Below are 27,316 nucleotides of genomic sequence, written 5' to 3'. Positions count from 1 at the left end.
TTTTTCTCGGGCAAGTCTTAAGACCGTCTCTGTCGCGATAGTTCAAAAAACGAGCTATCACTGGACGTGGCTCAGCACCCGGGGGTGGACGGGCGGTCAGGGATATATGAGCACGTTCGACAATCAGATGGGTCGAAAAGGCTTCTCTGCTGAAGAGGTCAATCACTAATTTCTCTACAAAGTCCTCCATGCGGCCCGTGACTATTGACTCCGCCAGGCCCAGGATTCGCACGTTGTTCCGTCGGGAACACGCTTCCAGGTCCTCATTTTTTTCCGCGATTATTTTAAGCAGTTTATCCATTTGCGAGACCTGCTTTTTGTTTGTGGATGCCCCATATTCTAAGTCCAACACTCTAGATTCCGCTTCCTTGAAGCGTTGGTCGTGCTGCCCCAGCTTGGTCACTACAGAGTCCATGCGGGCATTCAACGAATCCATCTTGGCGTCGATTGAAGAGAGACTTTGCCGCATGCCAATTAGGATTTCCTTCCAATCCTCCCCAGACGCTTCAGTGCTGTCTGTGTCTTCTTGCTCCTCCGCGCGTGATTTGGAGGGCTTATGAGCCTCAAACGGTATTTTCGTTTGTTTAGCCTCTGATAGCCCCATTGTATCAGCCAGAGAGCCTCCTGCAGTATGATATGTCCAGCGCTCAGGGTTATTACCGCTTGCGCAGTGCGGGGATAGCAGCTGAATGCGTCGTAGCGCCGCCGGTTTCAGGGAGCTCCTGATAGTTTTATATGTGTTTCAACAGCCTCCAATGCAGGTCCTTAGTGTACATGTATTAACCGGTGCAGGTATTATCCATCTTCTGCAAGCAGTGTGCGCCCGAGAGGCGAGGGGCACGTAGCCAGGTCACCAGTGTTAATATGTGGGGTTCCGGCCAGGCAGGACTTGACAGGTGCCCAAGCAGCCTCCACACACTCTCAGCGCCTTTGGCGGGCAGCAGGGCAGTTCGCGGTGTTGCGCCGTTTTTCAAAATGGCGGCAGTGTATTTTCTCGGATCCCAGCCTCTCCGGGCAGCAATGCGGAGGTATGTCCCAATGCTAGCACTACACAGCAGGCAGTCGGACAGAATAGGGAGCTCAGTCTGTCATGCTCCCGTCCCCCGATGCGGCCCCCAGCGCTCCCCGCTGCTTCACGCGCTTCGCCGTCTCCTACCAGCATAATCGCGGCCCCAGTTGCAGGCTTAGCCAATGCAGGCAATGCCCCCGGTGTCCTACCAGGGTCCAGGGGGGGTCCCGGTCAGCATGTTATTTCCCCGGACCCGCAATGCAGCGAGGTCCGCATCCGCTCCGTTCCAAACAAAGGGCCCTCTCAGCCTGGGTGTTTCCCAGCTGCGCCGGCCGCCACACAGCACCAGAGGTTGCAGCTCAGTCCCCGGGCCCCTCTGCAACTCGATCTATCGCTCTCGTACCGGCGGCAAGGGGACAATTCAGGCATCGGTGAGATCGCCTGGACCAGCCGCTTCACATAGCGTCTTTCATAGGAGGAATTGGCGATGTAGGATGGGTTTGATGGGGTTTATCTGGCTCGGCCGGGCTGGAGCCTCACAAGCAAGCGGCCATCTTGGTTGTGCGCCACCTAGCGCCCCTCGTGCTCCTCCGCTTTTATGCAGGCAGCGGAAATGGCTCTTCAGGATCCCAAACGTCTGCTTTATTACACAGCACGTAGATTTGTGTGCACGGTTGTATCTCCTCTCCCTTGCATTGGCTGGATTTAGGTACGGGGTGAGAATGAAGTCCTGCACTGCATATGCACTGTCACCTGCAGGGATGGAAACAAGAGGTGGGTCAATGTCCCACCCCCCAAAGTTGTACAGTATGTAGGGATGTATGCCATGTATTTACCTAGCAGGTAGCCCTCACCAAACTCGCCAGCATTGAGACGTCTGTGTATCCCACTATGTCTAAAGATGAAAGAGTCTTGAGTACTGCCTAGGTATTTAGCTACAATGTCATTGATGATATGTTTGGCATTGCAGACGACCTGTATGTTCAGGGCATGATATGATTTACGGTTTCTGAATACATATTCATTGGTTGATGGGGGTGTGAGGGCCACATGGGTCCCATCTATGCAGCCAATTACGTGGGGGGGATTGTGCAGTCTGGTAGACATCCAGTTTTGTTTGCTGTAATGCCTGTTGTGTGCTGGGGCATTGTATGTGATGATGTAGGCTCTGTACCATTTCATCTAAGAATGCATGGAAGAAGCACAACAGGCCACTCTGTGAGACCCCCACCTGCCACTGCTATCACCCCTTGAAAACTCCCTGAGGCCAGTAGGTGCATTGAGCATAGGACCTGCACATGGGTGGGAATGGTATGGGTCCTGCGTGTTGGGTGTTCCAGATAGGGTTTCAGCTGCTCTATCAGGTCTAAAATGATCTTTGTGTCCAGCCCGTACTTCTCATGGATCTCCTCCTCAGTCTGCTGGAACAGAGTGATGGGCACTCTGAAGATCCGTTCCTGTTGCATCCTCCTCTGTGCTGCTGGCCGAATTCGCAGCCTCCTGGCTATCACATATAGTGTTGCCATTGTGGAAGTCCCTGTTGGATTGTGGGCCTGTTTATATAGCTTGCACCTGGTTACCACCTGCATTGACTTGGTGGTAATATTGAAGTGCAAAATTTAGAAATTTCGAAAATCGCAATTTGTGAATTTTTCATACATTCCTTTGCGAATTCTTAAATTGCGATTTCTCAATTTGCGATTTTTCCAGCCTGCGGATCGCAGACTGGGAATTCGCAGAGAAATTTACAGGCTTAGGGCCTCGCAAATTAAAAAATCACAAAAATTGCGATTTTCTTAATTTGCGATGCGAAAATGTGTCATACATAGCGTTTCTCAATTTCGTGTTCACAAACGGCTTTTTTTTGTGATTTGCAGCGTTTGCGAACCCGAAATAGTTTCATACATATGCCCCATAGGCCGTTAGTATAGAAAAAAATGATCAGAATAAAAAGACAATGAGAGAGCATTGCAGACCCATATCACATGAATGAATAGATATCAATCACACATTTCATAACCTAATGAAAAGGTAGCTACCTCACCTGTATAAAGGTAATCCATTATATTAATGGAAACATTCAATACCAGGAAGGGTAACATTGTGCGCTGAAGAAACCTGTTGGGAAGTTTGGCAAATACCAACATGCAGTTATATTTTACGCTAAGGTGATAAAAGTGCCAGTTTTGAAAGTGAAACTGGTGCCTGAAATACAAGAAATGGGTTAGCCAGCAGTGCTCAGCCAATGCCTCTCCAAAAATATAAACAACATTGGAACATGCAAAAGTATCAAGTACTGATGTTCCCGTTACTCAATTATATCAGAGTTAAACAGGGCCCCCTATTAAACGTCCTTGATGAAAATTATGCATTTACAAAAGAATCCACAATGCTATAGCATTCACAGCAGAGGTGTTGCACTTGTTAGTGGCACTTTAAATGCTTCTTGGCTGACTTGCTAAAGTTATTCAGGCTACATATGCTGATTTTTGGAAATTAGAAATCAGCGTTCGTCGCATACTTCACAGTAAGGAACCGTATTCTCAGAACAGAGAAGTTAGGGAAAGGAAAGACAACTCTTTGCCTGAGATCTACAGCTCAGGAAGGGTGTAGGTTGTGGCCTCGGAGTGCAGCACCTGCCAGTGAAGATAGTCAATGGTGCCTGAGCCCTACCAGCCTTTGGTTACTGGTTGGAGACTGTGATGAATGGGTACAGACAGGCCTGCTTGTGGAAATGCTTAGCTCAAGTGAAAGTATGGAGCAGAGATGTGCAGAGTTGAAACTGCCTTTGCTTGGTCGAGAATGCAGCGAGCCAGCTATGACTAGACATTCATGGTGCTAACAAACTTCGCAGCTGGTCCTAATAGATTTCCTGGTTTACTTTACAGGTTTAGTAATACCTTTTACAGATAGAACAGAGGTTACTTGTTGACATATTGCGCTATTATCTAACAATGCGCATGTTCAGTATCGAGTAATAAAGGCCTTACAATTTGGAGATCCCAAATTCAGGGAGGAGCAGAAGCAGAGTCGAGGACATGCTCAGCCATGCTCTTCGGCCAAAGACGCTTAGTAACTGGAAATAGGGAATTACTGCACAGAAACAGCCCTGGCAGCCTGCGTTCCATTCCCTGCTCCTCCCATGCAGGTAGCCTCTCTGCCCTATCCCCAACTACCATGCGGGTAGCCTCTCTGCCCCATTCCCAGCTACCCCCAGCTCCCATGCGGGTAGCCTCTCTGCTGCATTTCCAGCTCCCATACGGGAAGCTTCCATGCTCTATTCCCAGCTCCCCCCAGCTCCCATGCGGGTTGTTTCTCTGCTCCATTCCCAGCTCCCATGCAGGTAGCCTCTCTGCCCCATTCCCAGCTCCCATGCGGAAAGCCTCCCTGCTCCATTCCCAGCTACCCCCAGCTCCCATGCGGGTTGTCTCTCTGCTCCATTCCCAGCTCCCATGCAGGTAGCCTCTCTGCTCCATTCCCAGCTCCCATGCAGGTAGCCTCTCTGCCCCATTCCCAGCTCCCATGCGGGTAGCCTCTCTGCCCCATTCCCAGCTCCCATGCGGGTAGCCTCTTTGCCTCATTCCAGGCTCCCCCAATCCCTCCAGCTCCCACGCGGGTTGTCTCTCTGCTCCATTCCCAGCTCCCATGCAGGTAGCCTCTCTGCCCCATTCCCAGCTCCCATGCGGGTAGCCTCTCTGCCCCATTCCCAGCTCCCATGCGGGTAGCCTCTCTGCCCCATTCCCAGCTCCCATGCGGGTAGCCTCTTTGCCTCATTCCAGGCTCCCCCAATCCCTCCAGCTCCCACGCGGGTTGTCTCTCTGCTCCATTCCCAGCTCCCATGCAGGTAGCCTGTCTGCCCCATTCCCAGCTCCCATGCGGGTAGCCTCTCTGCCCCATTCCCAGCTCCCATGCGGGTAGCCTCTCTGCCCCATTCCCAGCTCCCACGCGGGTAGCCTCACTGCCCGATTTCCAGCTCCCCCCAGCTTCCATGCGGATAGCCTCTTTGCTCCATTCCCTGCTTCCCCCAGCTTCCATCTAGGTAGCCTCTATGCCCCATTCCCAATTCCCCCGGGTCCCTTGCGGGTCGCCTCTCTGCCCCATTCCCAGCTTCACCCAGCTCCCACACGGGTAGCCTCTGTGCCCCATTCCCAGCTCCCCCAGCTCCCATGGGGTAGCCTCTCTGCTACATTCCCAGCTCCCATGCAGGATGCATCTCTGCCCCATTCCCAGATCCCCCCATCTCCCATTGGGGTAGACTCTCTGCTCCATTCCCAGCTCCCCCCAGCTACCTCCAGCTCTCATGCGGGTAGCCTCTCTGCCCCATTACTAGCTCTCCCAAGCAGGTAGCCTCTCTGCTCTATTTCCAGCTCCCCCTAACTCCCATTCAGGTAGCCTCTCTGCTCAATTCCCTGCTCCCCCCAGCTCCCATGTGGTTAGCCTCTCTGCCCATTCCCAGCTACCTCCAGCTCCCATGTGGGTGGCCTCTGTGTTCCATTCCCAGCGAATATGTGATGTAACAACGCGATCAAAATGATTGCGGTATGCTACATCGCAGTTTTTACAACGCAAGTCGTTACAACGACTTGCACTGGAGGGAGCAGGACTTTAGATTTACTATTCCAACACCAGTCTACGTACAGTAACGAAGGTCTTGGAATAGTAAATCATACTATTCCTTAGGTTATAGTGCCATCCAGCGCAAGTCGATGTAACGACTTGCGTTGTAACGGCCGCGTTGGAACTGCATCACGGTGTACTCACTGCGATGTAAAGGATGTTTTCAATTCCCAGCTCCCATGCGGGTAGCCTCTCTGCTCCATTCTCAACTCACCTGCGGGTAGCTTCTCTGCCCCACTCCCAGCTTCTCCCAGCTCTCTCCAGCTCCCATGCTGGTTGCCTCTCTGCCTCATTCCCAGCTCCCCCGAGGCTCCCAAGTGGGTAGCCTGTATGGTCCATTCCCAGCTCCCATCTGGGAAGCCTCCCTGCTCCATTCCCAGCTACCCCCAGCTCCCATGCGGGTTGTCTCTCTGCTACATTCCCAGCTCCCATGCGGGTAGCCTCTCTGCCCCATTTCCAGGTCCCATGCGGGTAGCCTCTTTGCCTCATTCCAGGCTCCCCCAATCCCTCCAGCTCCCACGCGGGTAGACTCACTGCCCAATTTCCAGCTCCCCCCAGCTTTCATGCTGATAGCCTCTTTGCTCCATTCCCTGCTTCCCCCAGCTTCCATGTGTGTAGCCTCTATGCCCCATTCCCAATTCCCCCGGTTCCCTTTCGGGTCGCCTCTCTGCCCCATTCCCAGCTCCACCCAGCTCCCACACGGGTAGCCTCTGTGCCCCATTCCCAGCTCCCCCAGCTCCCATAGGGGTAGCCTCTCTCTGCCCCATTCCCACCTCCCCCCAGTTCCAATGCGGGTAGGCTCTCTGCTCCATTCCCAGCTCCCATGCGGGTTGTCTCGCTGCCCCATTCCCAGCTCCCATGCGGGTAGCCTTTCTGCTCCATTCCCAGCTCCCTCCAGCTCCCATGGATGTAGCCTTTCTGCCCCATTCCCAGTTCCTACAGCTCCCATGTGGGTCGACTCTCTGCTCCATTCCCACCTCCCCCCAGCACCCATTCAGGTAGCCTTTCTGCCCCATTCCCAGCTCCTCCAGCTCCCATGCAGGTAGCCTCTCTCCCCCATTCCCAGCTCCCCAAAAAGTTGTCGGGACAAGTCAATATAATCGTGTTTTGCGGAAAGAATTCCAATCTTCAGTGTTCATGGTGATGGTTTTTTATACACAGGTGTAGTGGCTCATTTCAAAATTCTGAGTCAGCTTAGAAATAGTGGTAACAGCCAACACGTTTTTCACCCCTAAAAGCTCCCATGTGGGTAGCCTCTCTGCTTCATTCCCAGCTCCTCCTAGCTCCCAAGTGGGTAGCCTCTCTGCTCCATTTCCAGCTCCTCCAGCTCCCATGCAGGGAGCCTCTATGCCCCATTCCCAGCTGCCCCCAGCTCCTTCCAGCTCCCATGCTGGTAGCCTCTGTGCCCCATTCCCAGCTCTACCCAGCTTCCAAGCGGGCAGCTACTAGGCTCCACTCTCACCTCCCATCCAGGTAGCCTTTCACTCCATTCCCAGCTCCCATGCGGATAGCCTCTCTGCTCCATTCCCAGCTCCCCCAGTCCCCATACAGGTAGCCTCTCTGCTCCTTTCCCAACTCCCCCCAGCTCCCATGCGGGTAGCCTCTCTGCTCCATTCCCAGCTCCCATGCCGGTAGCCTCTGCCCCATTTCTTGCTCGCCCAGCTCCCATGTGGGTAGCTTCTCTGCCCCATTCCCAGCTCCCATGCTGGTAGCCTCTGCCCCATTTCTTGCTCGCCCAGCTCCCATGTGGGTAGCTTCTCTGCCCCATTCCCAGCTCCCTCTAGCTCCCATGTGGATAGCCTCTCTGCCCATTCCCAGCTCCCTCCAGCTCCCATGTAGATAGCCTCTCTGCCCGATTCCCAGCTCCCTCCAGCTCTCATGCAGGTACCCTTTCTGCCCCATTTCCAGCTCCCCATAGCTCCCCATAGCTCCCCATAGCTCCCATGCGGGTAGCCTCTCTGCTCCATTCCCAGCTACCACCAGCTCCCATGCAGGTAACTCCTCTGCTCTATTCCCAGCTCCCCCTAGCTCTTATCCGGGTAGCCTCTCTGCCCCATTCCCAGCTGCCTCCAGCTCCCTCCAGCTCCCATGTGGGTAGCCTCTCTGCTTCATTCCCAGTTCTTCCCAGCTCCCATGTGGGTAGCCTCTCTGCTCCATTCCCAACTCCGATGTAGGTAGCTTCTCTGTTCCATTCCCAGCTCCCCCCAGCTCCCATGCGGGTAGCTTCTCTGCTCCATTCCCAGTTCCCCAAGCTCCCATGCGGGGAGCCTCTCTGCCCCATTCCCAGCTCTTCCCAGCTCCTTCCAGCTCACATGGTGGTAGCCTCTATGCCCCATTCCCAGCTCTCCCCAGCTCCCAAGCGAGTAGCCTCTCTGCTCCATTCCCAACTCGCATCCCGGTAGCCTCTCTGTTCCATTCCCAGCTCCCTCCTGCTCCCATGCTGGTTGCCTCTCTGCTCCATTCCCAGTTCCCATGCGGGTAGCTTCTCTGCTCCATTCCCAGTACCCACAGGTCCCTTGCGGGTAGCCTCTCTAACCCATTCCAAGCTCCATCCAGCTCCCATGCGGGTAGCCTTTCTGCCCCATTCCCAGCTCCCCTCAGCTCCCATGCGGGTAGCCTGTATGGTCCTTTCCCAGCTCCCATGCGGGTAGCCACTCTGCTCCATTCCCAGCTCCTCCCAGCTCCCATGCGGGTAGCCTCTCTGCTCCATTCCCAGTTCCCATGCGGGTAGCTTCTCTGCTCCATTCCCAGTACCCACAGGTCCCTTGCGGGTAGCCTCTCTAACCCATTCCAAGCTCCATCCAGCTCCCATGCGGGTAGCCTTTCTGCCCCATTCTCAGCTGCCCTCAGCTCCCATGCGGGTAGACTGTATGGTCAATTCCCAGCTCCCATGCGGGTAGCCTCTCTGTCCCATTCCCAGCTGCCTCTAGCTCCCATGCGGGTAGCCTCTCCATTCCCAGTACCCCAAGCTCCCTCCAACTCTCATGCGGGTAGCTTCTCTGAACCATTACCAGCTTCCCCAGCTCCCAAGCAGGTAGACTTTCTACTCCATTCCCAGCTCACCCTAGCTCCTATTCGGGTAGTCTCTCTGCCCCATTCCCAGCCCCCCAGCTCCTATGGGGAAGCCTACCTGCCCCATTCCCAGCTCCCATGCAGGTAGCCTCTCGTCTATATTTCCAACTCCGATGAAGGTTGCCTCTCTTCTGTATTCTCAGCTCCCTCCAGCTCCCATGTGGGTAGCTTCTCTGCTCCATTCCCAGCTCCCCCAGCTCCCATGCGGGGAGCCTCACTGCCCCATTTCCAGCTCCTCCCACTCCCTCCAGCTCCCATGCTGGTAGCCTCTGTGCCCCATTCCCAGCTCCCCCTAGCTCCCAAGCGGGTAGACTCTCTGCTCCATTCCCAGCTCCCTCAGCTCCCATTCGGGTAGCCTCTCTGCCCCATTCCCAGCTCCCCCAACTCCCATGCAGGTAGCCTCTCTCCCCCATTCCCAGCTCCCCCTAGCTCCCAAGCGGGTAGCCCCTCCGCTCCTTTACCAGTTCCCCCAGCTCCCATGCGGGTAGCCTCTCTGCCCCATTCCAAGCTGCCTCCAGCTCCCATGCGGGTAGCCTCTCTGCCCCATTCCCAGCTGCCTTCAGCATCCATGAGGGTAGCCTCTCTGCTCCATTCCAAGCTCCTCCCAACTCCCATGCGGGTAGCCTCTCTGTTCCATTCCCAGATCCCATGCAGGTAGCTTCTCTGCTCCATTCCCAGTAACCCCAGCTCCTATGCAGGTAGCCTGTCTGCTCAATTCCCTGTTCCCCCAGCTCCCATACGGGGAGTTTCTCCACCCCATTCCCAGCTCTTCCTAGCTCCTTCCAGCTCCCATGCTGGTAGCCTTCTGCCTCATTTCCAGCTCTCCGCAGCTCCCAAACGGGTAGCCTCTCTGTTCCATTCCCAGCTCCCCTCTGCTCAATCGGGTTGCCTCTCTGCTCCATTCCCTGCTCCCCTCAGCTACCATGCGGGTAGCTTCTCTGCTCCATTCCCAGTACCCCCAGCTCCCTTGCGGGTAGCGTCTCTACCCCATTCTCAGCTCCATCCAGCTCTCAAGCGGGTAGCCTCTCTCCCCCTTCACAGCTCCACCAGCTCCCATGTGGGAAGCCTCTCTGCTCTGTTCCCAGCTCTCCCCAGCTCTCCCCAGCTCCCATGCGGGAAGCCTCTCTGCCCCATACCCAGCTCCCATGCAGGTAGCCTCTCTGCTCCATTCCCAGCTCCCCTTAGCTTCCATCCGGGTAGCCTCTATGCCACATTCCCAGCCCCCATGCGGGTAGCCTCCCTGCTCCATTCCCAGCTTCCATGCACGTAGCCTCTCTTCCCATTCCCAGCTGCCTCCAGCTCCCATGCAGGTAGCCTCTCTGCTCCATTCCCAGCTCCTCCCAGCTCCCATGTGGGTAGCCTCTCTGCTCCAACCCCCAGCTTCCCCCAGCTCCCATGCGGGTAGCTTCTCTGCTCCATTCCCAGTACCCCAAGCTCCCTCCAACTCTCATGTGGGTAGCCTCTCTGAACCATTACCAGCTCCCCCCAGCTCCCAAGCAGGTAGACTTTCTACTCCATTCCCAGCTCACCCTAGCTCTTATTCGAGTTGCCTCTCTGCCCCATTCCCAGTCCCCCCCAGCTCCTATGGGGAAGGCTCTCTGCCCCATTCCCAGCTCCCATGCAGGTAGCCTCTCGTCTCCATTTCCAACTCCGATGAAGGTAGCCTCTCTTCTCTATTCTCAGCTCCCTCCAGCTCCCATGCGGGTAGCTTCTCTGCACCATTCCCAGTACCCCCAGCTCCCATGCAGGTAGCCTCTCTGCTCCATTCCCAGCTCCCCCAGCTCCCATGCGGGGAGCCTTTCTGCCCCATTTCCAGATCCCCCCGCTCCCTCCAGCTCCTGTGCTGGTAGCAACTATGCCCCATACCCAGCTCCCCCTAGCTCCCAAGCGGGTAGACTCCCTGCTCCATTCCCAGCTCCCACCCGGGTAGCTTCTCTGCCCCATTCCCAGCTCCCCCAACTCCCATGCGGGTAGCCCCTCTGCTCCTTTCCTAGTTCCCCCAGCTCCCATGCGGGTTGCCTGTCTGCTCCATTCCCAGCTCCCCCCAGCTCCCATGTTGGGTAGCTTCTTTGCTCCAGTCCCAGTACCCCCAGCTCCCATGTGGGTAGCCTCTCTTCCCCATTCCCAGCTCCCCCCAGCTCCCTCCAGCTCTCATGCGGGTAGTCTTTCTGCCCCATTCCCAGCTCCCATGTGGGTAGCCTCTCTGCTCCATTACTAACTCCCCCCAGCTCCCATGCGGATCGCTTCTCTGCTCCATTCCCAGCTCCCCCAAGCTCCCATGAGGGTAGCTTCTCTGCTCTATTCCCAGTACGCCCAGCTCCCATGCGGGTAGCCTATCTGCCCCATTCCCAGCTACCATGCATGTAGCCTCTCTGTTCCATTTCCAGCTCCCCCTAGATCCATGCGGATAACCTCTCTGCCCCAGTCTCTGCTCCCCCAGCTCCCATGTGGGTAGTCTCTCTACTCCAGTCCCAGCTCACCCCAGCTCCCATGCGGGTAGCCTCTCTGCTCCATTCCCATCTACCCCCAGCTCCCACGCAGGTAGGTTCTCTGCTCCATTCCCAGTACCCCAGCACCCTTGCGCATAGCTCCATGTCCAGCACCCATGCGGGTAGCCTCTCAGCCCCATTACCAGCTCTCCCATCTCCTGTGCGGGTAGCCTCTCTGCCCCATTCCCAGCTTCCCCAGCTCTCAAGCGGGTAGCCTCTCTGCCCCATTCACAGCTCCACCAGCTCCCATGTGGGAAGCCTCTCTGCTCTATTCCCATTTCCCCCCCAGCTCCCATGTGGGTAACCTCTCTGCCCTCATTCCCAGCTCTCTCAGTTCCCATGCAGGCAGCCTCTCTGATCAATTCCTAGCTCCCCTAGCTCCCATGCTTTAGCCTCTCCACCTTATTCTCTGCTCTCCCAGCTCCCGTGTGGGTTACCTCACTGCCCCATTCCCAGCTCCCTCCAGCTCCCATGTGGGTAGCCTCTCTGCCCCATTCCCAGCTCCCCCACCTCCCAAGCAGGTAGCTTCTCTGCCCCATTCCCAGCTCCTCCAGCTCCCACGCGGGTAGCCTCTTTGCTCCATTCCCTGCTTCCCCAGCTCCCATGTGGGTAGCCTCTCTGCTCCATTCCCAACTCCCCCCAGCTTCAGTTAGGGTAGCCTCTCTGCCCCATTACCAGGTCCCCGAGCTCCCATGTGGGTAGCCTCTCTGCCCCATTCCCAGTTCCCTCGGGTAGCCTCTCTGCTCCATTCCCAGCTTCCATGCGGGTAGCCTCTCTGCCTCATTCCTAGCTCCCCCAGCTCCCATGTGGGTTGCTTTTTGCCCCCTTCCCAGCTCCTATGTGGGTAGCCTCTCTGCTCCATTCCCAGCTACCCCCAGCTCCCATGCGGGAAGCCTCTCTGCCCCATTACCAGCTCCCCCAGTTCCCATGTGGGTAGCCTCTCTGCTCCATGCCTAGCTCCCATGCTTTAGCCTCTCTGCCTCATTCTCTGCTCCACAAGCTCCCATGCATGTTGTCTCTCTGCCCCATTCCCAGCTCCCATGCGGGTAGCCTCTCTACCCCATTCCCAGCTCCCCCAGCCTCCACGTGGGTAGCCTCTTTGCTCCATTCCCTGCTTCCCCCAGCTCTCAAGCAGGTAGCCTCTCCGCACCATTCCTAGCTTCCCCTAGCTTCCCATCCGGGCAGCCTCTATGCTCCATTCCCAGCTCCCCCCAGCTCCCACATGGGTACCCTCTCTGCCCCATTCCCAACTCCCCCGCGGGTAGCCTCTCTGCCCCATTTCCAGCTCCCATGCCGGTAGCCTTTTTGCCCCATTCCCAGCTCCCATGCGGGTAGCCTCTCTGCTCCATTTCCCGCTCCCCCCCAGCTCTGATGCAGAAATGCTCTCTGCTCCATTCCCAGCTCCCATATGGGAAGCCTCTCTGCCCCATTACCAGCTCCCTCAGCTCCCATGCGGGCAGTCTCTCTGCTCCATTCCCAGCTCCCATGCAGGTAGGCTCTTTGCCCTATTCCCAGCTTCCTCTATCTCCCATGTGGGTAGCCTCTACGCCCCATTCCTAGCTCTCCAAGCTCCAATGAAAGTAGCCTCTCTTCTCCATTCCCAGCTCCCCCCAGCTCCCACATGGGTAGCCTCTCTGCCCAATTCCCAGGTCCCCCAGCTCCTATGAGGGTACCCTCTCTGCCCCATTCCCAACTCCCCCGCGGGTAGTCTCTCTGCCCCATTCCCAGCTCCTATGCGGGTTGCCTCTCTGCCCCATTTCCAGCTCCCATGCGGGTAGCCTCTCTGCTCCATTCCCAACTCCAATGTGGGTAGCCTCTCTGCTCCATTCCCAGATCCCCACAGCACCCTTGCGGGTAGCTTCTCCGCTTCATTCCTAGGACCCCTAGCTCCCTCCAGCTCTCATGTGGGTAGCCTCTCTGAACCATTACCATCTCCCCCCAGCTCCCAACCGGGTAGCCTCTCAGCTCCATTACCAGCTCCCCCCAGCTCCCATGTGGGAAACCTCTCTGCCCCTTTCCCAGCTCCCATGCGGGTAGCCTCTCTTCTCCATTTCCAACTCCGATGAGGGTAGCCTCTCTTCTACGTTCCCAGTACCACCAACTCCCATGCAGGTAGCCTCTCTGCTCTATTCCCAGCTCCCTTGCGGGGAGCCTCTCTGTCCCATTCCCAGCTCACCCCGGCTCCCATGCTGGTAGCCTTTATGCCCCATTCCCAGCTCCCCCTAGTTCCCAAGTGAGTAGCCTCTCTGCTCCCTTCCCAGCTCCCATCCGGGTAGCCCCTCTTTCCCATTCCCAGCTCCCCCCAGCTCCCATGTTGGGTAGCTTCTCTGCTCATTTCCCAGTACCCCTACCTCCCATGTGGATAGCCTCTCTTCCCCATTCCCAGCTCCCCCAGCTCCCTCCATCTCCCATGCGGGTAGCCTTTCTGCCCCATTCCCAGCTCCCACCAGCTCCCATTCGGGTTGCCTCTCTCTTCCATTCCCAGCTCCCTTGCAGGTAGCCTGTCTGCTCCATTCCTACCTCCCCCCAGCTCCCATGCGGGTTGCCTCTCTCTTCCATTCCCAGCTCCCTTGCAGGTAGCCTCTATGCTCCATTCCTACCTCCCCCCAGCTCCCATGTGGGTAACCTCTCTTCCCCATTCCCAGCTCCCCCCAGCTCCCTGCAGCTCTCATGCGGGTAGCCTCTCTGCCCCATTCCCAGCTCCATTACTAACTCCCCCCAGCTCCCTGCAGCTCTCATGCGGGTAGCTTCTCTGCTCCATTCCCAGCTCTCATGAGGGTAGCCCCTCTGCCCCATTCCCAGCTTCCCCCAGCTCGAATGCGGGTAGCCTCTCTGCCCCATTCCCAGCTACCATGCGTGTAGCCTCTCTGCCCCATTTCCAGTTCCCCCTAGATCCATGCGGATAACCTCTCTGCCCCAGTCTCTGCTCCCCCAGCTCCCATGTGGGTAGTCTCTCTACTCCAGTCCCAGCTCACCCCAGCTCTCATGCGGGTAGCCTCTCTGCTCCATTCCCATCTACCCCCAGCTCCCACGCAGGTAGGTTCTCTGCTCCATTCCCAGTACCCCAGCACCCTTGCGCATAGCCTTTCTGCTCCATGTGCAGCACCCATGCGGGTAGCCTCTCAGCCCCATTACCAGCTCTCCCATCTCCTGTGCGGGTAGCCTCTCTGCCCCATTCCCAGCTTCCCCAGCTCTCAAGCGGGTAGCCTCTCTGCCACATTCCCAGCTCTCCCAGTTCCCTTGCAGGCAGCCTCTCTGATCAATTCCTAGCTCCCCTAGCTCCCATGCTTTAGCCTCTCTGCCTTATTCTCTGCTCTCCCAGCTCCTATGTGGGTTACCTCACTGCCCCATTCCCAGCTCCCAAGCAGGTAGCCTCTCTGCCCCATTCCCAGCTCCTCCAGCTCCCATGCGGGTAGCCTCTTTGCTCCATTCCCTGCTTCCCCAGCTCCCATGTGGGTAGCCTCTCTGCTCCATTCCCAACTCCCCCCAGCTTCCGTTAGGGTGGCCTCTCTGCCCCATTACCAGGTCCCCAAGCTCCCATGTGGGTAACCTCTCTTCCCCATTCTCAGCTCCCCTGCGGTAGCCTCTCTGCTCCATTCCCAGCTTCCATGCGGGTAGCCTTTCTGCCCCATTCCTAGCTCCCCCAGCTCCCATGTGGGTTGCTTTTTGACCCCTTCCCAGCTCCTATGCGGGTAGCCTCTCTGGCCCATTCCCAGCTCCCCCCAGCTCCCATGCAGGTATGCTCCCTGCTCCATTGCCAGCTCCCCCCAGCCCCCATGCGGGAAGCCTCTCAGCCCCATTACCAGCTCCCCCAGCTCCCATGCGGGTAGTCTCTCTGCTCCATTCGCAGCTCCCATGCAGGTAGGCTCTCTGCCCCATTCCCAGCTCCTTCCATATCCCATGCGGGTAGTCTCTCTACCCCATTCTTAACTCCCCCAACACCCCTCAGCTCACAAGCAGGTAGCCTCTCTGCCCTCATTCCCAGCTCCCCAAGTTCCCATGTGGGTAGCCTCTCTGCTCCATGCCTAGCTCCCATGCTTTAGCCTCTCTGCTCCATTCCCAGATCCCCACAGCACCCATGCGGGTAGCTTCTCCGCTCAATTCCTAGGGCCCCTAGCTCCCTCCAGCTCTCATGTGGGTAGCCTCTCTGAACCATTACCATCTCCCTCCAGCTCCCAAGCAGGTAGACTCTCTGCTCCAGTCCCAGCTCACCCTAGCTCCCAACCGGGTAGCCTCTCTGCTCCATTACCAGCTCCCCCCAGCTCCAATGTGGGAAACCTCTCTGCCAATTTCCCAGCTCCCATGCGGGTAGCCTCTCTTCTCCATTTCCAACTCCGATGAGGGTAGCCTCTCGTCTATGTTCCCAGTACCATCAACTCCCATGCAGGTAGCCTCTCTGCTCTATTCCCAGCTCCCTTGCGGGGAGCCTTTATGCCCCATTCCCAGTTCCCCCTAGTTCCCAAGTGGGTAGCCACTCTGCTCCCTTCCCAGCTCCCATCCGGGTAGCCTCTCTGCTCCATTCCCAGCTCCCCCCAGCTCCCATGCGGTTAGCCTCTCTTTCCCATTCCCAGCTCCCCCAACTCTTATGCGGGTAGCCTCTATTAACCCCTTCGCCGCAGGGGTAATTCCCCAACAGCGCGAGAGGGCTGTGGCGTCAAGGTGCTCGTGATGAGTCCAGCTCGTCATGAGGCACAGTGGAGTGTGCTCATGATGAGCTGGGCTCATCACGACTCCGCCCACTGATTGAATCTCCCACACAGGCGGGGAATCAATTACGCGTGGGAGTGCCGCGGCCGTTATGACGAGCCCAGCTCATCATGAGCACAGCTCCACTGTGCCTCATGACGTCATAAGCATGGAAGGGGTTAAGAAGTAGCTGAAGTCACATTTGTATAAAATTTGCAAATTTATTGCAGCTCGGCAATGAAGCATCCACCTAGGTCGATGTCCAGATGCAACTGACATAAGCAGATGGAACTATCCAGTACTAGTGTTCCAGAAGAACGTGCAATCCTTGTAGAATAAAACAGGTCACATGCCATTAAAGAAACACAACATTAAGGAACACAGTGCACGCACCATAAAGTATTCCATAACAAAAGGCAACACATCCCCCTCATAAGGAAATGAAAGGAAAAATAGCAACAGGAAATTAAATAAAATCATTATACAATTTAGGAACACTTCTAATGCGAGAATTGGTTTTAACTCTTGAAGCTACAGATTCAAAACAATGTCTATTACTCTGGTTACAATTTTGCTGTTCAACATTTTTAGAATCAGAATTACATGGAATACATTGAACACGGCATTTAGCAACCTTTCTGGTGTTCCATACTTTGCCATCCTGAGTGACTATAGTTTTGCTAAAAACTTTCTTGACCTGTATGGCTTTTCCATATTTATTAGAACCTTTATTCAGAAAGCCAGGTTTTACAATTCTTACCCAATCACCAACACAGATATTATGTTCCTTTGTTCTCCACTTTTTATTGAACCATAATTTGGTTTTGTTTTGTCTATGTTCTACCCTTTTTACAGTATCATGTACACATTCTCTTTCCTGCAGAAAATTCGTGTACTTTTCTCTGAACCACCAGGGACAGACACTGGACGCTGGATTTCCGCCTTTGAGTAATTTAAATGGACTGACTTCAGTGGTAGAGTGTGGGTTAATGCGATACACCCATAAATGTTCTCAAAGTGCACTTAACCAATTTCCCCCTTGTTTGAGAGAATCAGTGATAAAACCTTAAAGAACACGGTTAAAACGCTCCATTTGACCCTTCTTGTGTGGTTCATAGAGTGAGGTGAGTGTGTGTTTAATGCCACAGCCTTTGAGAAAATTTCCCATTTCAGATGATGTGAGCTGCACCCCATTGTCAGAAACAAGGGTAGAAGGACATCCTTCACGTGCAAATACTTCTTTAAAAAAATTTACAACAGCACTGGTGGTGGCTTTTGGAAAAAACTTAACTTCGAGCCATTTAGAATGGTGATCAATCATGACCAAAGCAAATCGGAAACCCTCAGGTAACATACTGAACTGGCCTGAAATGTCAAACGCAACTTTTTGCCATGGCTCTTCAGGCCATTTAACTTTCTTAAGGGGAGGAATGTGTACCTTTAAAAATTTTTCACTGGAAACACATTTATGACTCTCCCTGACCGTACGATCAATAAACCTGTCCATACCAGGCCACCAGAAATATGTTCTAATTAAACGTTTCATAGCTGATATACCTGGATGTAGTTTGTGTGCTAACTTTAGAATGACATTGTGAATACCTTTTGGGGGAATACACTTCCCTGACTTGAAAATGAATTCACCTTCAATACTTAGTTCATCTGCAACATTATAAAAAGGCAATAATTCTGACCTCACGCCATTTTTTCTAGGCCAACCTTCCATCACAAACTTCTCAAGATCACACCACCTGTCATCTCTTTGTTGACAATCTCTCCAGTGTTGCTCTGTGATTCCCTGGTACTGTAAAGGAATAATTTCAGTCATTCCTAAAACAAAATCAAATTCTTTAACCACATTTGTATTGGCAACATTATCACTGCAAGGTAGGCGTGATAAAAACATCAGCAGTGACATTCTTCTGACCCGGTACATATTCAACTTTACAATTATACTCTTGAGGGGCCTGGATTGGCCAGCAATAATGGTGGTCATGCTTTAGGTGCGCTCCGACCAGCCGATCAGAATCCTGCTAATTTATCCTGCCTCTAGACGTCTAGGGTGTAGCGGCTTATCCTCGGGAGTTCACCGAGCATCTGGGTTATCATCCGATAGCGTCAGGTGCCTGACATCGGCACCAGTGGTGCTTGCAGTGATCCAGCGCGGAGTGGTGGCCTAGCGGGAGTCGGCGGGGAGAGAGCCGGGGCCTCCCATGATCTGCCTGGCCGGTGGCATGTGCCTGGAGGTCGGCGCGACTACGGTGGTGCGGCCGGAGGGGGAGAGGCTCTTGGTTCCCCGGTGCTGGCGTGTTCCCCGGTGATGGCGGCGCAGGAGGAAGCGGAGCTGCGGTTGCTGACGGGCAAGCTGAGAGGGGACCGAGGACGACCAGGCTGCACTGTCGGTCCTTTGGGGAGGCCCTGAGGGGGCGGCCGCTATCTTGAGGAACCCTGGATGGCTATACCCCAGTCTTGCGGGTGCCAAGACTGGGGTATATCCCCTCTTCACCCCCCCTTCGGAGCGGCGGCACTGGTGGAAGCGGGGCTGTGGCAGGCGGCCCACAGGAGCTTCGGAGACGGATGGACTGCTGTACCAGCCTCGCTGAGCGGGGAGGCCCCGGGGGGAACGGCCGCCATCTTGTGGAGCCCCGGGTGGCAGAGGTAAGCGGCTTGGACCCCGGTGTGGCGCAGCGGGCAGGAGCAGACCTACGCAGTGTGGGGAGTGCCTTCATTCCTCCTTCCCCCATCAACTATCCTTCCCTGGTGGGCACGGGCCACAGCTCTGTGTGAGTTTGGCGGCCAGATTGGGCCGCTGTGGTGGAGAGTGGAGGGGCTCTGTGTTCCTGCGGTGGGGTCCCCTCAAGCGGTGGGACAGCGGCTGTACCAGCGGCCAGGCCATCATGATTCTCCTGTGGGGCGGGGACTCTGCGGGGGCCCTCCTTTTAGCTGCAGCCGGACCTACCAATGGTGTGCTGGGGGCCACGGGCTGTGGGGTGTGGTCATAAAGATCTGGGGCAGAGGTGATTTGGAGATAGCCTCCGTGACCCCCCGCGACGGACATGGCCCACTCGGGGCTCCTGGGACAGTGTTCACTGGACTGGACAACGCCCTGCCTGGCTCCCGTGCCGCTTGTCGCGCTTGGCCCACTGGGGGTGGCTCTAAAGCTCGGGGTCACCGGTTGAGCCACAATGACACGGGATCAAGTAGGTGGACACACACCAAACAGGGCACCATCGATGAGTTCACGGAGGCGAGCACCGGGGCCGGGACAGCAGGGTCGCAGACCCAATTCCCTGACAATGCGACGCTACTAGCAGCCATTAACCAGTCCAGAGACATGCTGGACGCCAAGATCGGGGCAGTGGGATCGGACATCATGTTGCTTCGGCAGGATCTGAGGAACGCAGTTGAGCGCATCACTGGGACAGAGACACGCATTTCGGAAGTGGAAGACGACGTCTCAACCCTAAAAAAGAAAGTCGCGGACATGGAAAAAATACAGAAGGGTCTGGCCATGCGCGTCGAGGATGCCGAAGGGCGGGCTCAGCGAAATAACCTGCGCTTCGTGGGATTCCCGGAGGGCTGTGAGGGAGACAACGTGGAGCGATTCCTGACTCGGTGGCTGGAGGGCTGGCTCCCCCCGGATGCGCTGTCTCGCTGCTTTGTTGTGGAGCAGGCCCACAGGGCTCTGATGCAGAACCCCCCCCCCCCCCGGGGCACCCCCGCGGCCTATCATCACCAAATTTCTGAACTATTCAGACCGTGACACCATCTTGAAGCAGGCAAGGACCAAGGCCTCCCTCACCTGTGACAATGCGACCATACTAATTTTTCCAGACTATACACGCCTGGTGCAGCAGCAACGACAATCCTTCCTTGCGGCTAAAGCGTGCCTTCGGGGCCTCAAGCTTCAATATGCCCTGCTGTACCCGGCCCGGCTGAGGGTAAATAAATAGGTCTCGCACGCTGTTCTTCGACTCCCCAGAGGAAGTGGACAGACGAAACGGTGAGGGTGCGAGCCCACACGCCGCCGGGCAGAGATTCTGATTCTTCATCGAGTGGGGTGGCCCACGGGGACCTCCAAGGCCAGCAACGACATAATGAGAGGTCACGGTGCAGGCGTAGATCTCGATCTGGCTCCACCCTCCGGCAGAAGGATCCGTCGCCGGAGAAGCAACCAGTGGCGGACTGATGTGTGAGACTCCCGAAATGTATATCTATGTACTTTATGTATGGATGTCTAGATAGGCTAGTCTTTCTTCAGGGCTGGGAGCCTGGTCACACGGAAGTGGGCGGGTGGGAGTGAGGCCCCAAAGTTGTGGGTAGTTACTTGGGGATCCAATGGAGGGGGTGGTCCTTGTCACCCGGTTGGGGACTAGGCTACGTTCCTACCGTGACAGGTGCTTCCATGTTCGTGAGGTACGGGGTGGGGGGAGGAGGAGGGGGGGCGGCAGGGGGCATGGGGGTTGGGGGGATTGTTTGATTGCGTATGGATGCTGATTTCTTGCCACGCTCTTTGCATGCTGAGTCGCGGAGAATCCCGTAGTGTAAGTAGAGATTCTCCACCATGTATAGTGCGGAAGGGGGAGGGTGTGTAGCCCCTGGCTCCCTGCGCATAGTTAGCTGGAATGTGCGCGGAGTGTTGGAGAAGGGGAAGCGAGGGGTGGTCCTCTAGTTTGCCAAGAGGGCTAACGTACTCCTGCTTCAGGAGACCCACCCTGCTAGGCACGAAAGCTTTATGTCTGCAGCGCTTTGGGTTCCATCAGGTATTCCACTCGGGGTTCACGGGGGGCTCATGGGGAGTTGTGATCCTGATTCACCGTAGGGTCCCCTATGTACACAAGAAACTCTTGTCGGACACACAGGGCCGATATATTATGGTACAGGGTAGAGTTGGGGGGGACACGTTGACCTTAGGCAGCGTTTATGCTCCACCACGGCTGCAGTGGTCCCTGGTGGAGAGACTCTTGTCGCTCTGGGGTGACATGCCGGATACTCTATCTGTGGTGGGAGGGGACTGGAACGACGTGATGGAGCTGGGTTGTGACAGGTGGAGGAGCGGGGCGACCGGTGAGGTGGGTGGCCCTTCCACTAAACTCCATGCCCTGGCTACAGGACTCGACTGGATTGATGTATGGAGACACAGGCATGGCCCACGCAGGGAATATACCTACTTCTCCACAGTGCATGACTCGTTTTCCAGGCAGGACTATGTATTTGTTCCCAGGGGGCTTGCACATAGGATACTATCAGCCACAATTCTGCCCAGAGCCTTGTCAGATCTCTTGCCGGTAGCTCTTACATTCCGAATAGGCCCGGGCAGGCAACCCTTTAGGTGGCGGATGTCGGGGTGGCAATTGCAGAAGGAAGAGTATAGGGAGCATTTGACCAAAGAAATAGATAACTACCTAGTGTCCAATATAGGGTCAGTGGAATCCCCAACTACCCTCTGGCAGGCATTAAAACCCACGCTGTGGGGCATTGATATCTCTTGGTGCGCGGCGGTGGATCTACTAGCCGACAGCTAGTGTTGGCTCAGCAGCAGTATACTGCGATACTGATAGACGAAGCACGCCAGGCCTGGCTAGCCACGCGTAGTCGGGTATATCAGTGGGGGGATAAATCAAGCAAGATGCTCCACTGCTTGTGCCAGGGCACTTTACACGCCCAGCCGTTGCCCTGAATACTGGACCCGGAGGGGGTGCTTATTCTTGAGCCTCCGGCAATTGCGGAGAGCTTTGCGGTGTATTACGAGGATTTGTATGCACCCAAGGAATGCCTGGCGGAGGACACTATTCAACGGTTCATCAATGACCTCCCCCCGCGGACCGTCTCGGATGATGTGCGGGAGCAGCCTGATAGACCCCTGTCAGACAATGAACTGGGCGCGTCCCTGGGAGAGCTGAAACCCGGAAAGGCCCCCGGCCCCAATGGCTTTCCGTGCAAATTTTTCAGGCGGTTTTTCGTGCAGTTGGGCCCACTTCTTCGACCAGTTGTGGAGAAGGCGCGCGAGAGTGGCCTGCTTCCCCCGGATTGGAGACACGCAGAGGTGGTGGTATTTCTTAAGCCGGGCAGATCACCCAAGAGCCATGCGTCCTACCGCCCTATATCCTTACTTAACATCGAAGCTAAGGTTCTGGCTGAGGCTTTAGCCAACAGGCTCAAGCCACACATCACGGACTTGGTTCATCCAGACCAGGCCGGATTCATGCCCCAGAGGGCAACCCACCACAATATTAGACGCGCGCATGTCGCGATCTCGGCCTGGGAGCGACTGGGGGAGCAGGCAGCCTTATTATTAGCAGATATGGATAGGGCCTTCGATTCCCTGAGCTGGGTGTACTTGTTTGCCTTGCTGCGGCATCTTAATCCCGGCCCGCTCTTTTTGGCCTACCTGCAGCTGTTATACACAGACCTTACGCATCAATGCGAGTGGGGGGAGCAATCTCTTGCTCCTTTTGGGTCCGACGGGGCATGCGACAGGGCTGTCTCCTTGCCCCCTACCTCTTCGCCCTCGCCATGAAACCCTTGGCGGCATGGGTGTGCATAGACGCCCAACTTAAGGGCTTTAGGTGGACGACGGGCCTTACTGACAAAATAGAACTTTATGCGGACGATGTCCTGTTCTTCCTTACTGATTTAGATAGGTCGGGCCGTGGCTGCTACGTATCCTTTCAGATTTTTGGTGAAACTTCTGGGCTCTATATGAATCCGGGCAAATCTACACTGTGAGTCCTGGGCGGGGCACGGCAGGTGGGAGACTGGGCCTCGGCTCTCCAACTGATGTCTGGGGGGATGAAATATCTAGGGATATACCTGTTGGATACCGCAGTCGCTTCTCGAGATCACAATGACCTTATGCGCAAGGACTTGAAGGTGTGGTCCCGCATGCCCCTGACGATTTATGGCAGGTCGGCCATCTTTAAAATGGTCGTGCTCCCCCGCCTATTGCACCAATTACAAAACCACCCCTACCAGATTTCGCCCCACTGGTTCCAACATGTCAATTCGGCGCTAGGTGGGTTTCTGTGGGAGGGGAGGCTATACGGGTGGCCTACGCACATGCTTTCTCTCCTCATACACTGGGGGGCTGGCTACTTCAGATGTTCTCTCCTACTATCAGGTGGCGCAATTACTTGTTCTCAATGAGTGGTGGTACGGGGACAGAGGGGACCCGGCCTTCGTGGTCGAGCGGCACCTGATGTGCTCTGGGTCCTTACATATGCTGCTGTACTCTGCGTCGCTACAACGGTGGCTTCCCTCCACTACACAGGTGGTGTTCCATGTCTGAAAGCGGGCGCTGAGCCGGATGGGGTGGTGGAATGTACTGACCCGAGAGACTCCGCTCTGGGGGAATGGACGGCTTCACCGTCTGGATCCGCTGCAGGGCTTCCAGGGTTGGGACTCTATAGGAATCTCATCCCTAGGGGACGTAATGGCAGGTCTAAGGCTGAAATCCTTCCAAAACCTGCAAGACGAATATGGGATGCCACGGTCCCAGTTCTTTAAATACCTGCAGTTTAGGCACGCATTGACACCTCACCTGACTGACTTGGAGTTCCTTCCTGACTTTAGCCCGCTAGAGGCCAAGGTGTTTATGGGGAACTACCTGATCGAAAAATTTCACGCATTTACCAGACGTTAGTTCACCACTGCTCCACTGACTTACATAGACTCAGGACTGCGTGGGAGGGAGATGTGGGCAACCTGGAAGAAGAGGACTGGGCTGAAGCACTGACGAGCCCGCGGGGGCAGCCATCTTCTCCTGCTTACGCCTGGTACAGTTCAAATATTTGCATCACACATACTTCACCCGAGTGCGCCTGTGAAGGGCGGGAATGATTGGCTCCCCTGAGTGTCTCCGCTGTGGGACGGATGAGGGTAAACTTCTGCATACTGTTTGGGGGTGCTTGGCGCTACTTAGGTTTTGGAGGGGGGTGTCCTCCTGCTTGTCCAAGGTGTTGGCATGGGAGCTCCCACGCACGCGCGATTGGCTTTGCTGCATGTGATGGAGGGAGTCGGGGGCAATAGATACAAGCGTCATCTGTTACTGCTGGGCCACACGCTGGCGAAGAGGGACATGGAAGGCGCCTCGAGCTCCTCCATTGGCTGCATGGAAAAATGGCATGGACTTTTGCATGGGACTCGAGCTGCCGATATTTATTGCTAGGGGATGCCCCGTGAACATTTTAAGATTTGGAAAAGATGGGTGGGCTATCGTGGGCTGGACCTTGACCCACCGCCGGAGGGGGCCGCTCCCCCGCCAAATGGATAGGTCGGTGGACTGTGGGGTTGACAGGGTGTTCGATGGACTCAGTATGCTCGTTCTGGATTGTTCATTATCGATAGTGGCAGCATCTACGCAAATGGGAGGGGGGTGTTTTTTTTTTCTAAAAAAAAAGTCAACAACATTATTGTTGATTTATTGATGTCTGCAGTAGACTCCGGATTCCGGAGCTATGCAGTATATGTGACTTGCGACCAATAAAATCTGTTTTAAAAAAAAAAATTATACTCTTGAAGTCTTGAGGATAAGCGTGCAATTCTTGCAGTGGGGTTCCATTCTACGCATGTAGAAAGAATATGTACTAGTCGTTTGTGATCCGTCCTGAGAATAAACTTGCTACCCCACACATAAATTCTGTAATGCTCCACTGCCCATACACATGCCAGTAACTCTCTCTCAATTACAACATATTTACGCTCAGTTTCATTTAATTCATTTCCGCCATCACTTTGAGATAAAACACTTCCAAGCCCATATAAACTGGCATCAACAGTTATAATGCATTCTTTTCTCATGCGAAATGGTTTTAATGTGGGAGCATTAATGATGTCTCTTTTTATAGCTTCAAAAGCTTTCTGTTGTTCATCATTCCATTCATATGTAACATTTTGCCTTAATAATTTCCTCAATGGTTCCATCCTGGTGACAAAAATTTCAACAAATTGGCTATAGTATTCGCACATTCCAGAGAATGATAGTAATTGCTCTTTGATAATGGGAGACGGCGCATTCTGGATGGCTTCTTCATTAGATTTCTTTGAAATAAGGCCTTCACTAGATAAGGTGTGTCCCAAATATTCAACAGAATGTTTAAACAACTTGCATTTGTAAGCCTTAAGGGTAAGACCCCAACTTTCAAGTCTCTTACACACTTCATTTAAATGGGCTTCATGTTCTACTTCATTTCTTGAAAATATGAAAAGGTCACCCTGAAAACATTTAACATATGTGTCAATGTCCCTAAACATTTGAAACATAACTCTCTGAAAAACTGACGCAGCTGACGCCAGACCAAATGGCATCTAGTATATTGGAAAAGACCTTGTGGAGTGATAAAAGCAGTATATTTCTTTGAAATTTCTGTAAGTTCAATCTGGTGGTATGCTGGCCTTGGGTCAAGTGTGGAAAATATCTGCACTGCCTCTAATAATGAAACAACCTCATTGATATTAGGGAGAGGGTGGCAATCAATCACAATATTAGAGTTTAATCCTCTGAAATCTGCACACACTCTGAGTTTTTGGTCGAGTTTGCGTACTAGAACAATAGATGAAACCCATTCAGAAGACTCTATGGGCTCAATGATACCATCATGCGACAATTCCTTAAGCATTTCTTTCAACTCATCTCTAATGTTGATTGGTACACCCCTTACCTTCTGTTTAACCGGACTGTCATTTTCTTTCTATACAATTCTATGTGAGAAGTTTTTCAATCTCCCTAATCTGTCACAAAACACGTTACTATAAGTATTTACCAAATTTTGTTTCTCTTCCCAAATCAATAACATTTTTTGCTAACTGTGGCAATATTGTATAAATCTTGTTCATTACAAAGAGAAACTGGATCTTCCGATCGTGGATTGAGGATTTTAACCAACTTCCACTGGTCTTGACAACCTAAAACATTTACTCCCTTCACAGCAATGTACAATTTAATATAAGCACATCTCCCTTTGAAATATAATGGTACACAGAAAAAAACCTCCATTTCAATTTTTGACCCATCAAAACTTTCAGCATTAATATCAGGCTCTTGAAGATCACTATAATTACAACTTTGTTGTAACTTCTCTTTAAAATATTGTGTGGTGATAATTGTTCAAGGTGATCCAGAATCCACCATGAGTTCTAGATCAATACCTAAAACTTAAAACATATATTTGGGAGATTTCCTGAACATTTCCTTCTCTGGTCCATTTTGCACAATAGAAACCACAAAACCTTTATTATGATCAGGGATTTCTCTGATACTGGTGACTTTTTTAGTTTCAGAAGTACCGGAAGGAGTGCCTCGTGTTTGGTTACTGAAACGTTTGTCTCTGCAAACATTACTGAAATTACCTATTCTGCCACAAACCCTGCATTCTCTGTTGATTGCGGGACCTCCTTGAAATGATGCCACATGAGCCCTACTCCCACACCTGCAGCATGTGTTATAATTAGATGAATATTCTTGTCCTTTTCCAGAAAAACCATTGTTGTTGTACCTATGCGGAAATCTTCCTAGGGAAGTATCATTTTTCACATCACTTTTTGTTTTAACAGCACAAATCTCTTCTTCAGTGGTAGACTTGTTAGAATTTTGTTTAACAACATCCATCCATTTTTCTGGAAGTTCTGTAGATTTTGCTGTGGCAATTGCTTCTTCTAACTTGGGGTCACCAATGGCCCATAATTTTTCTTGAATCTTTTTATTTCTCACATGTACAATTATTTGATCACTTATCATTTCATCCGTTATATTTCCAAGATTACAATATAGACTTAATGATCTCAACGCTGTTAGGAAATCATCAAATGGCTCATCTTCTTTTTGCGCCCTGGTGTAAAACTTAAATCTATTTAAAGCGATGTTAGATGTGGGTTTGAACCTCTTTTCCATTCTGGTAAAGTGCCTCCACATAAACATTCATGGTAATTCTATGAAGATTACTTGTCCCTCAAAACCAAGACAATGAAGTCAAATACGTTTTTTCTTTCTGTGACCATGCGCTCACCATCTATGGCTTTCATTTAGGTAATAAACTCTTCTTTCCATCTGGGCCATGGAATAGATGGATCACCTTTAATCTGAAGAAATTTTGCAGGTGGTTCAAACTACATGTTGCACGATTATGATGTTAATACATATAATATATTAAAAATAGTAAATTTTGTAGATGGTAATTTGCTGTAATGTCAATTCGCAATAAAATCTAAAATATCTAAAAGATAGATTGACATGGAGAACATATATGCAAATGGCTGAAATTAATGTAAACAGAACAATAAAAAAAATGTTTTCGATGACATAGCATAAATAATGTTGTTAAAACTTCCTTTCACCCAAGCAGTTCTCTTCGTGGTTTCAATGCGCTTATTTTATGTGTAGGGATTTGTCAATAACAATCCTTTCCAAAGCGCTATAAAGATATCCAGGAAATATAAAAGCAAATGT

The sequence above is a fragment of the Lissotriton helveticus genome, chromosome 10 (assembly GCF_964261635.1).
Source record: "Lissotriton helveticus chromosome 10, aLisHel1.1, whole genome shotgun sequence".
Classification (NCBI taxonomy): Eukaryota; Metazoa; Chordata; class Amphibia; order Caudata; family Salamandridae; genus Lissotriton; species Lissotriton helveticus.
This window is presented reverse-complemented; position numbering follows the sequence as displayed.